This window comes from Lemur catta, chromosome 23 (assembly GCF_020740605.2).
Source record: "Lemur catta isolate mLemCat1 chromosome 23, mLemCat1.pri, whole genome shotgun sequence".
NCBI lineage: Eukaryota > Metazoa > Chordata > Mammalia > Primates > Lemuridae > Lemur > Lemur catta.
This window is the reverse complement of record NC_059150.1, coordinates 12,006,566-12,018,674: the sequence shown is the minus strand read 5'-3', so window position 1 is coordinate 12,018,674 and position 12,109 is coordinate 12,006,566. Positions and strand designations below refer to the sequence as shown.

Sequence of the window (12,109 nt, the reverse complement as noted above, 5' to 3'; positions counted from 1 at the left end):
TATCATAAAAACCTAAAGAACTGTCTAAAAGAATTACAAAGGATTCCTCATCAATAGACAGGCCCACGCTTATATAATAAAGTGGAAAACTAAAGCTATTACCTTAATAATTCAGGCAAAAACAACATATTTTTATTTGAAATCTCTAACCTTTTAGTGGAGACCTTAATTATCCAGATAATTGTTTTAATTCTTTCCTTTATTTTTATGCTTAAATATAATCAATGAATAATGACAGAGAAAATAATTTTTTTTCTTAATTATACCTTCCCATTTTTTGACATTGGTAAAATGGATCAAATTGAAAAGAAAAAAAGCACCCTTTTCAATAACAATTGAAAAAAAAAGTGTTTCTCTATTTGGAGTCTACCTTAATATAGCAGAACTATGTAGGTAGAAAAACAGTGCTTATGATCATGTGCTCAATTAAATTTATTATAGGTTTTTATAGTTTTTGGCATTAGCATGAAAGCATATTGGTTATTATTCTTTATAATCTAATTGGAGGCTTTGTATCTCGTTACCCCTCTGTTCTCTGCTTAATACAATAGTTTGTTGATTGCAAAAATTGCATTTCTGTGACTTTAAAGTCCTAGAACTGAGGTCGTCATTGAAAGTTAGAAATTCAGGCCGGTGTTTGGAGGGTAGGACCATGTGCCCTCTGTGTGTGAGGAGGTAGGCAGCTGGGAACAATTGTCTGTTCCCTGCGGTGTTTGGTGGCATTAGCAGTGTATTGGCACGATAAACTTTGCCTTCCTTTCACTGGCTCGAACAATTAGTGGGATTGAATCAGAGTTCTCCTGGATCATAGTTTATTATATGTTATTAAATTCCATTATTTCAGAAGTTGCTGTGATGATTATAAAACTTCCCAGCATCTCCCACAGAACCCCCACCTCCTTTCCCATATATTTTCTTTTCCATTTATCATTTGCTTCTCTGATAGACAGAGTTTCTTTTTATTTCCTGTTGGTACTTACTTAAAGAGCTAAGAGCTAATTTGAAAATACATCTTTGAAAGGACAACAAAAATGAGATGTGAAAAAAATGGATGAAGATTCTTAATTAGTCCATTATTTGACACGCACGATTTAACATGGTATGCTTAGCATTGTGCATTCCCCAAAAGAACAAGGCTCTTTTTTTATCCCCAACTTTAACTCCCTCTCATTCATTATATCCCTTCTTGTCACTTTCCATTAGCTGATCATGACATCCTTTGCTGGAAGGGCGAGCAAGCAGATTACTTCCAAACTGGTGTAAGTGACACTCAAAACACTGGCCTAAAGGAGGTTCTGCGACAGCAACCAGCTCCTCAGCCCCTAGAGTTGGAGAATGTCACTTCAATAATATATTGCAGTCTGTTGTCACATCACTTCTGAAGCAACTTGGCAACTTTCCAGGAGTGGCAGGAATGGGTCTTCTGCTGACACTTATGGGTGATAGTATCTAGTGTTATTACTGTTGCTGATAATAATAATAACAACAATTCATCATGCAAATCCAATCCTCTAAGCACCTTGCATTTCACAGATGAGGAAACTGAGGACCAAAGATGTTAAATAATCTATCCGTGATCACACAGCTGATATGTGATGGAGTTAAGGTTTTAACTGAGGTCTGTCAGACTCCAAGCTCATGCCTGTTTCTATTAGAGCAGTACATCAATTTCTAGAAGACTTCAGCACATCTTTACGTGAAGGGTAAAGACATGATCAAGAGTATTCATTTTAAGACAATTGAAAAATATCCTGTCACCAGGCACTTCAAAATGGGGGCAAAGGATGATTGAGTGAGTCAGCCAGGGTCAAATAAACATGGATAGATTGTGCTGACTAAGAAAAGAAGTGGAGAATCTTATACTCTGATCAGATCAGCCCTGGAGATATGAACTGTTCCCCATCTTGACCCTCCACAATCCCTCCCCTACCACCAAAGGTCTGACCATGAGAACAGATCCTCAGCCTTGGGGTGGGGTTGACCTGGAAAGAGACAGCAGAATGTGATGTGCACAGAGCTAGGACCGATCCGGCTACCACACAGACCCTGACACCAACTTCTGTCCTCATACGATTTTCTGTTCCTGAGAAAACCAAGTTTTCTTCATTCACCAAGTTTCAGTTTCTTGTCTTCGTTAAGCAAGTTTTAGCTTCTTTCCCCAGTAACCTTTGAAATGTTCTCATTATAAAATAGAGAATGTGGAAATACAGACTAATACATTGAATAAAATAAAAGTCACTTGTTCTATCACCAGGAGCAAATTGATAGCCTATGGTGTATATCTTTCTAGCCCAGGCTATACACAACATAAGCTGGCCAGTGAAACATGGTGGATAGACTCTGAAATCGACGACTTGAATTTAAATCTGAACACTGCCACTAGCAGTGTGACCTAACCTCTATGGACCCCATTTTTCTCATATGGGAAGTACCTCCCTTGTATAGTTGTGACAACTAATGAGCTAATAAATGTAAAATAGCTGTCAGTGGGAATCACTTATTGCATTTTCGTTAGTGTCACTTATGCATTGGTCTGGTGTTCTGGTCTTGTTTTCTGTTTCTAACTATGCCCCAGCCTACTCTATTCCAAGGCCATGGATAACTCCATCTTCAGCAGCGATTCTGTCCCTTCTGAGCCCATCTGGTTTGCCCAGCCCCCCTCTGACTCTGCATCAGTGATTTTCCAGGTCTCAATTCCTGTCCATTTAACCATAACTCTTAAGTAAGCATTGCCAGCATCTTCTCTTATTTTCTCTCCTGTCTGCTGGACATATTTCTGCCTGGATGCCCTGTTTACCCAGCCTGGCACCAAGGCAAAACCCGAGCAGCCCTCCTTGTGCTCATCTGTCTTGAACTCCTTGAAGTTAGTGCAGATGGAGGCAAGATCAGGAGTTTTTGATCATAAAAACAGCAGCAGCATCAACCCACAATCTTGGGCCTCTGGAATGTCAATGACAAACTAGGTTCCAAAGATGGGCAATACAAGGGCAAGTTTATTTGTTTAAACCATTTTAGATGTAAAAAGAAGATAAGTGTGAAGGATTTTGTCTCTTAATTATCTTCTTTAAAAATCCTCTGTTGATAAGCTCATCTCTCAGAAATCTTTGCAGCACTAAGAAGGAAAACCTGTCTATCTACATATCTATATTTTTTAAATTGGGGAACTGTGTGTGGTGGGTGAGTGGATGCCAGCAACAGGAACGTGGGAAGAGAGGGAATTACATTTGATGAAGCTGAGGGTTCACATAGACCTTTCAGACTTAAAAAAAAAAAATGTTGATTTTACATGCCAAAGTCTTGAAAGGGGCTTGACAGCTCACGGCTTTAGTGTGTTTTTCCAGATGGCAGATGCCATTTTGTGTTTTGCATAAACTGACTAAATTTGCTTGCTCTTTGTACTTATTTCAGAGGCAACCATTCTCTGCTTTCAATAGGACAGAAGAGCTCCTTGGCACTGGAACACTCCTGGTCTGGTGAGAGAGGAATGGTTAGGAGACTGCTCTGAGGATGTGCACATATCATCCAAAACTTCCTGCATTCAGATTGAGGAAAGAGTTCGGGCCAGGGCTTTGCATTCTTGTTACCTAAGGATGGTTCTGAATATGTGAGCAAATCCTAGAAGGTAAACCATGCCGAGGAACTTCTGAAAGTTTATCTTTCCAGTGTGCCCATTTTATCTCATTATGCTCTTATTTCAATTACTTTGCATCTTGCCGTTTGCTAGTTGTGTAACCCTGTGACTTAATTCCTCTGTGCCTCAGTTTTATCTGCAAAAAAAAATTTAAGATGATACTTATCTCTTAGGGTTGTTGAGAGGATTCCATGAGTTAATCCATGTAAAAAGATTTAGAATAGTGCCTGGCATAGAGTAAGTGCTCGAGAAATATTGGTCATTATTATTGCTATGTTTCACGTCCATGAGAATTTGCATTTTTTTCCTTATTTTTCTGCTGATTGACCCTGTACAACTCCCATTATCATTATGCTAACTCTTTGGGTCATTTTTATGGAAATACACTGGTAATAGGAGTGGTTAAGCTATAGGCTTTGTAGTCAAACAGAGCCAAGTTAAAGTTCTTGAAGTAATAATAGCTCTATCTCCTCATCAAGTGACTTAATTTATGCAAGCCTCAGTTTCCTCATCTATAAAATAAGGATAATAGTAATAGTTTCCTCGTGACATTTTTGCAAGGATTAAATGAGATAATAATGCATGCATGATGCCTAGTAAGCATATAAAGATTATAAAGAATGTTATGTATTGCTATTATTTTTTTGCCCAAAATACACCGAATAGTGCTCTTATACTCAAAAGTACTTCTAGAAGCTTGTCAAGGTTCCAGGGCTCTGGTGTCATGTCAGCTATCCCACCAGAAAAAAAAAATCCACAGAACTAGAGAGATACTGTGATGCTGTGACTTTCCTGGGACGCTTTGCTAAATAATGACATAGAATTGGGCCGCTCTTGCTCAACATGGATTTCATTTCAAGTTAAAAAACTAATTTCTTTTTCAATTGAAATTGTATAAGGTGCACAGTGTGAGGTTTTGATGTACATAAACACAGTGAACTGATTACTACAATCGAGCTAAATAATATATCCATTTTTCACGTAATTATCATTTTTCTGATAAGAACACTTAAGATCTGTCTTAGCAAATTTCAAGTGTACAATATAGTATTATTACCTATAGTCCCTGTGCTGTACATTAGGTCTCTAGAACTTGTTCATTCTATAAAACAAGACTTTGGTACCCTTTGACCAACATCTTTCCATTTCCCCTACCTCTGTCCCCTGGTAACCACCACTCTACTCTCTGCCTCAATGAATTCAACTTTTTTAGAATCCATGTATAAATGAGAGCATGCAGTATTTTCCTTTCTGTGTCTGTCTTATTTCACTTAACATAATGTCCTGTAGGTTCATCCAGGTTGTCACAAATGACAGAATTGTCTTCTTTGTAAAGGCTGAATAATATTTCATTGTGTGTTCCATTCATTCACATACACACAATGAATCACTGCTCAGAGGAATATCCACCACATTGGACTTTCTGTGAGTGAGAAGTAAACTTTTATATGTTAAGCCACTGGACTTTTGGGAATTGTTTGTTATATTAGCAAGCATTACTTATGCTGACTAACACAGAAATTGATATCAAAAGGGAGCTCTAGAAGCAGTTGCTTTTTCTTTCCATCTTTACTTAAAAACCAGTTAATTATTTCCTGATATCTTCTTATTCATCTACTAATTTGCCAAATGGTGCTCAAACCAATCAACACATGTTGTTTTTCACCTACAACCTCAAGAGTCATGTGGCCAAGTTACTAAAGGCAACGGTTTTGTCAAGTGTTTTTCCACTGGATGATATGGATCTCCAGCCACCCAGTCTAATATATCTGTTTCTAGAAACCACTACTTGACCACAAAGATTCTGCCCTAGACAAAGCCATTTTCTTTCCTAGCCTTCTCAGAGTGACTATAAAGAGCTGCTTGCCCAATAACTGACCTTGAACTTGAGCTCTGGGTCCTGTCTGCACAGCCAAAAGGAGGAGGATTTGATGATACTCTGGTTTATTGGATCCATGAAGACTGTCAATCATATATATTTTTTTGCTTTAAACTACATTATCATATTGGTTGTATAGAGTTAGAGCATTTCTCTATTTTATTCATTTGGTTCTGAACACAACCTTTGCACTCTGACAAAGTTGGAATCTCTTTAGGAATGGGGGGTTTTGGGGTCCATGTTGGGGTGGGGTGGGGAGTATTTGAGAGGAGGTGGAGGTGGATGAGCACTAGGAAGGACCTGTTCTGCCAGAAGAAGTAGATGCTCAGGAAAGGGAGGGCGGGACCCTGGTGTGATTTGATCTGAAAAGGCACAAAGTTAAAACTCAAAGGAAGATTAAATACATCCTCTTGATAATTTGTTTTCCTTACCAAAAAAGAGTAAAGCTATTGTGTCTGTGGTAAGAATGATGGTGGAGTGACTCAGACTTATCTGCAATCATCAAAGAAATGAAAGATTTGGATCATGTCATTAATTAGTCTTCTTATCACTATGAAGTGGGGACCACATCCAGCTGAAGAGTACTGTGTGCGTAACAGCACGATTATGGGGGATGTGATGACATAATGGCTGCTAGCGCCCAGCATTCAGCCTCCCTTTTCCATTCCCACCCACCCTGAACTTTGGCTATATTTAGTTGTTGTACACAGTATTACCTGGACCAAAGTCTATTTTACAAAATGAAAAGCATAGAGAGAGGAGAGTTAGAGTCTTCGTAGAAAATTCAGGCTACACGAAGTCTATTTTCCCTGGTTACCCATATTTTTCCTTGGTTAATGTTTTCTCCTATGTTGTACCTGGGATCGTGGCTGAAACACAATCATGAGTTTACTTTGTGGAAAGGGAAGTAGGGCATTGAGCAATCATCTAATGACTACGGTCAAGATGGTTAGTGAATTTGGAAAATTCCACTCTCAAAAAATTACTTTCTCTGTTCTGTAGCAGGTTTCCTCTTGGCCTTAATTACCCACAGAGTTGTCCAATTTTCTGATAGTCTTTACTGTTGTTGACATCACCTAAATAATTTACTTAATGGATTTCATCGAGTTCATTTGGGAACCCTTTATTCTAAGTGGCTTCTTTTATTAATCCATTTACTTACTCAATAAACACCGAACACTGTTCCAGTTATCTATTGCTGTGTGTAATAAGCTACCCTAAATCTAGTGACTTAATGAAACAATTTATTGCTATCACTCATGGTTCTTGGGATTGGTGGGCTCAGCTGGGCAGTTCTTGCTTGCTGCATCTCATATAGTTACAGTCAGGTTGTGGCTGAGGCTGAAGCCACCTAATCATTTCTTCCCTTGTATGTCTGGCACTAGGCTAGTCAGGAATCTCTCTCTCTGTCCACTTGATTAGCTTGGACTTTCCCAGAGCTTTTTGGTCTCTTAGTAGTCAGGCTTCTTACATTGTGATTGCTATCCTCAAAGTAAGTGTTCTAAAAACTCCAGGTGGAAGTTGCAAAGGTTCCTAAAGCTGGCCTTGGAAGCCATGCAGGTCTCTTCTTCCATCTTCTGTTTGCCAAAGCAGTCACTGGCGAAGCCAGATTCCAGGAGTTGCAGAACTAGAGTCTACCTCACAAGAGGGGAATGGTTTGTGCATTTAAGGAAGGGAAGAATTGATGCAGTCATCTTAATGAGAAACTACAACAAGCACCTACTATGTGGCAAGTACTATGCTGGGTGCTGGGGCAGCATGTTGGCATAATAGTCATAGTCCCTGCCCTCATGGAAATTAAAATCTAGCTTAATTAGCTTTAGTTTGACATGACAGTTTTCACAATCAACTGCTGAGCAATAAATCTCAATACAGTAACTATTTGGTTATGAAACACGCAAAATATCTATTCTGACCATTTGTGGTCTGGTCGTTTTCACTTTCTCAATCACCAGAATGAATGAAATTTGTGGGTATCTGATCCTTAGCTTGAAGATCAACTTGAGGAGCTGATTCATCCACTCATTCTTTTTAAAATGCATTCTTTAAAACATAGTCTGAGCAAAACGGGTATTCATCTGTTGCTTCACAAGCGTGGTGACTTCCTGCTGTGCATGGAGGCTGACACTAGCATCTTTGACTCATAATAGGGAATATCAAAGAAGTTGAAAAGTCAGATTTTGCCCCGATGAACTTCCATTCTTGTTAGTGGTTCCGATGGTGTGCAGGTGGACCCACTTGTGGCAATTACAAAGCAAGATGGTGACCCCAGACAACGCACGGTAAGCTACACATGTGGTATCAGTTTCCCTCCTGAGAATTATCTTTTGGAGAGAAGCAATTGATCAGTTGCCTTCGTTTTCTTCTCCCTTGTGCCATTAAAGGAAGGCGATCTAGTCTGTTAATGTAAAAAGAGATTTCAGGACAGGAATGTTGACAGAAGAATTGGTGGTGTTCAGCAATTCTCAGGTCTTATCGTTTTTGGCATAGTTCATGTTCATTCAGTGGTACAGCTCTGAGGGGCTGGGGCAGGTGGTTTGTGATGACACAAGAGATACCTTGACATTTCAGAAACAAAGGTCGAAGCTTGAAAAGGTTGAAGAGCAGACAGAATCCCTGGGCACACATGTCAAGCTCCCTGCCATGAAGGTAGTATCATATTGTGCCTTCTTATGTTGTATCTAAATATCTTTGTTGTCTCACATAACATGAAAAGACATTATAGGGGATATTTTAAGTAAAACAACAGCAACACACAAGTTGTTTTATTTACCTGGATGTTTTAAGTAAAATTAAATTTTGGCTTGTCATATCAATTGTCCTCTGTCAATTTACTAACTTTAACTTCATGTCTCCCACTTGATCAATATGGGTCCTTTTCTTACATTAGTGATTCTTGAATCCCCTGAGTATGATTTGCTAAATTAAACTTCCTTCCATTTCTCATGCCAATTTATTTATCTGAAATGCCTGTCCTTACTGTCTCTGGAAATTCATAATAATCGGATTTTGATTAGATCCTACTCTTCATTCTGCTAGCGCATACTTGTTTGGTATGTTTTATGATTATTATGTTATTTTTTTTGCCTGATGATATATTCTTTTATAATTTTTCATGGGCACCTGATTTGCCCAATGAGATGGTAAGCTGAATTGCAGAAGCTTCTCTATACACACAAATATGTATGTGCATATGTGTAGTGTATGTACACACATACATACACAGGAGACACTTCTCAACAGCTGATCACCTTTCTCTAGTCTCCATTTTCCTTTTGTTATCTTAGGTTAAAGTTAAGTAGACTGTTTTGCAGTTACATGGTGAATTGGATCAATACATACTGGTAATGGATAATTCAGCTTTTTTAAAAAAAACAACAAAAAACCTCAACTTCATATTCACAAAGATAAAAACAATCTAGAATATTGCTCATCTTTTTCTCTGGAAAATTCTTTACATACGTTTATGACAAACGTTAAGTACTTAAGCTATGAAGTATTGGGGGCAAAAATGATTTTTTTCTTGCATTATGGAAGTCTTTATCTGACTCCTCAACTTGAAGCTACAAGGCCTTTGAATTTCCATATTGCCCTTGTGGGAGTTTATCCAGTTTTTATTGGTGGTGAAGGAGCCATCAGGTGGCTTGGAGGACTTCAGTTCTTCCTCTATAATGTCTACCAGTATCCGACTCCTTAAATGAACACACAATTTAAGTAGAAACTCAGGATGGCCTCAGGAAAATTTCCTAGCCAACATGTCATCCCTACTCTTCCCTTTTCTAACCAATTTGCTGTTCCTAAAACCTTTTATTTACAAATTTCGGTGCAGCCACTGCATATGTAATCAATGAGGAGCTTCCCAATTTGTCTGAGACCAAGGGCCACTAAGAGAAATCTTCAATCCTCCAAATACCAGGATTTATTGTGACATCTCTGATATTACATTAACACAAAATAAAGCTGTCTTCTCATAATTAGACATATACTTAAAATGCAAACACTGCTAGAAGTATTAATATAATGATGGGCCCTTATTCATGGCAGATGATAATGACTGATAGATCTATTCTTGAGAACAGGTTCTGATTAGAGCAAAGTGGTGATTGAGTTCGGGAGAATGACAGATCACTGTAATCTTAAAGCTGTGGTTTTGGAAGTAGGGTATTTGCACTCCACTGAAAATCCAAAATGATCTACTGTGTGCAGAAAGAAAATATTAATCCCATTTATTTAAATTTTTTATTTCATCTTAAGAGTTTTTTGGTGCATATGTTTTTCACACACACACACAAGAGTAATAAATACGTAGTCTATAAATAAAAATACACAGGTTAGATGTGCTCAAAAGTTTGTTTTTATCGATAGAGGTATGTTACCTAAAAATGTAGAAACCACAGCTTGCAAAGGGTGAATGTGGATAAGGGCCTCGTGATGCCATGGTGAGGAATGGGAATTGGTTATGGAACAAGTGTTTGCAACCTCAGAATTCTGACTCCTGTTATTACTGGTTCCAGTTATTTGATCAATGGGGAGTTCACTAACTCTCAATCTGACGCCAGGACAGTCCCTTTTAAGATGTCAAGAAATTGCTCAATATGAGGATGTTGACCGAAGAAAATAGATATTAATCATGCTTTTTTTTTTCATTTTGTTTTCTCAAGGGTCCCATGGGAACAGAAAGTTTTGAGGGAGTTTACTGTTTGTGCAAGATGACTGGTTGGGTAAAGAAGTCAAAAGTGTTTTATCTGCAGAACAAATAAAGCCCGGGCAAAGGTAACTGAAATGAATGTCTCCCACCTTGTCCCTTTTGCATGTCTAAGGTGATGTTTGCGCCAGTGCTTGCACAACAGAGAACCTAATCTATACACGTCAAATGGACAGGAGGTGCATTTTAGAGGCCTACTGGTTAAAAATAGTCACTGATCTTTATTCTTCTTAATTTGACAGGCAATGAATTGATGGCGGTACCTGTATAAAAATCAGTTAAATAATGAAAAATCTATTTGTTGATGAGATATTACTAAATATTCAGGTATTCTTTGTCAAATAGCATCTGGGTGGCTGAATTAGAATTTTTTTCCTTTTCCTCCCCAAAATAGACACCCACAGCTCTAAGAAAATACTAAAATAAATTTATTATTCATGGTTAATCTTGACGTTTGTCAGTTGTGGTGGGTAATGACCACAAGGACTATTGAATTGTCCTTGTGATTACTCCATAGTAATTACAGACAAATATTCAGAATAGACATTCTGAAAATAGGACTTATCATGTGGGGCTCAAATGGTTTTTTAAAAACAGGTAACTTTCTGTTCATAGATATTGATGGGAACGTGGACTGTGACTGAATAGTTGAAGTTAAGCACTTATTATTGGGAAAAAATTAAAAATGTTTTATCTCTCAGAGATCCTCACTGGCCAGATATTTACTTAGTCATTTTGTTTATTTTGATTCTTTGTTGTTATTGTTTCTGTTGGAACATAAGGTTTGTAGATCCAGTTAAAGAGGTATTTTCTATGGGATAGTTACAAAGTACGATAATGAATGAGCCAGCAGCCAGTTATGGATAGAAGCTAAGTAAATTCCACAGCTGATCTCTTATTTTTAAATCAGTTGCTAGAGAATTTTATAAACTTTTTCCAAGGACATTTATCATGCAAGGTTATTCCTCAAAGAAATATCTAAAAAAAAAAAAAGTATAGCCATTAAGAACAGAGTGGTAGAGTGAGACCCTCTGCCTATGCCTAAGTTTTGGGTATTTGGGAAAAAAAAGTCCTGATGGGATTGAAGTTGCGAGGTGGTAAATTTACAGAGATTTGTCTTTGTCTGTGTGCCTATGTATGGATATATACATACTGAATAACTTCAACATTTACTAGTATAATTGTTTAAAATTTAAGAGAAAACCCCAAATTTTCCAGCATGCAAAAGACAAATTCCAGTTTCTAAGCATAAGCCCTGCTATGACCTATGGTTTGTAATTTCGTGTATGACCAGCTATTCAAGTAGAAAAACTAATGATAGTAAAAGTGTGGGTTAGTTGTTTGGAAGTACTTCTACCATAGAGTGTGAGCCGCTGAACCGAGTTTTAAATGGGGCTGGACTTTCAAACAGTCCAGGGTAGACAATTATCCTTCCAAGAGAGTAAATTTGTAGTTTTTCCTGGGGAAAAAAAATGACCTTTGGAGGTTCCATCAAACTCTAGGATTCTATCAGCCACCCATCCAGGGCTTGCAACATTGTATGTGTGAATCATCTGTTCTGCTTTTAAAAGGAGCTACTTTCTGAGGAAGGTTTATGGCTGTGGGGACATGAGTACGTTGAGAGACAGAGAGCGGTGTGAGTTGGGATGATGGAACCAATCTGTGATTCAAAAGTGGGCTTTGTAGTATGGAGATATCTCAAAGAACTAAAGGTAGACCTACCATTTGATCCAGCAATCCCACTACTAGGTATCTACCCAAAGGAAAAAAAAGACATTTTATAAAAAAGATACTTGCACTGGAATGTTTATAGCAGCACAATTCACAATCACAAAGACGTGGAATCAACCCAAATGCCCATCACTACATGAGTGGATTAATAAATGATGGTATA

At 38.0% G+C, this 12,109-nt stretch overlaps 1 long non-coding RNA gene across 7 annotated transcripts in view; it reads left to right on the top strand.

The window, feature by feature from the left end:
• Nucleotides 1-12,109, top strand: part of LOC123627085 — a 60,224-nt gene that overhangs the window by 17,530 nt on the left and 30,585 nt on the right. For 6 of the 7 annotated variants that reach the window (XR_006731123.1, XR_006731126.1, XR_006731125.1 and 3 more), the window contains exons 2-3: nucleotides 3,409-3,622; nucleotides 10,172-10,283. This is a non-coding gene — a long non-coding RNA (uncharacterized LOC123627085). The remainder of the gene's footprint in view (nucleotides 1-3,408; nucleotides 3,623-10,171; nucleotides 10,284-12,109) is intronic. The other variant, XR_006731124.1, reaches the window with a different exon arrangement.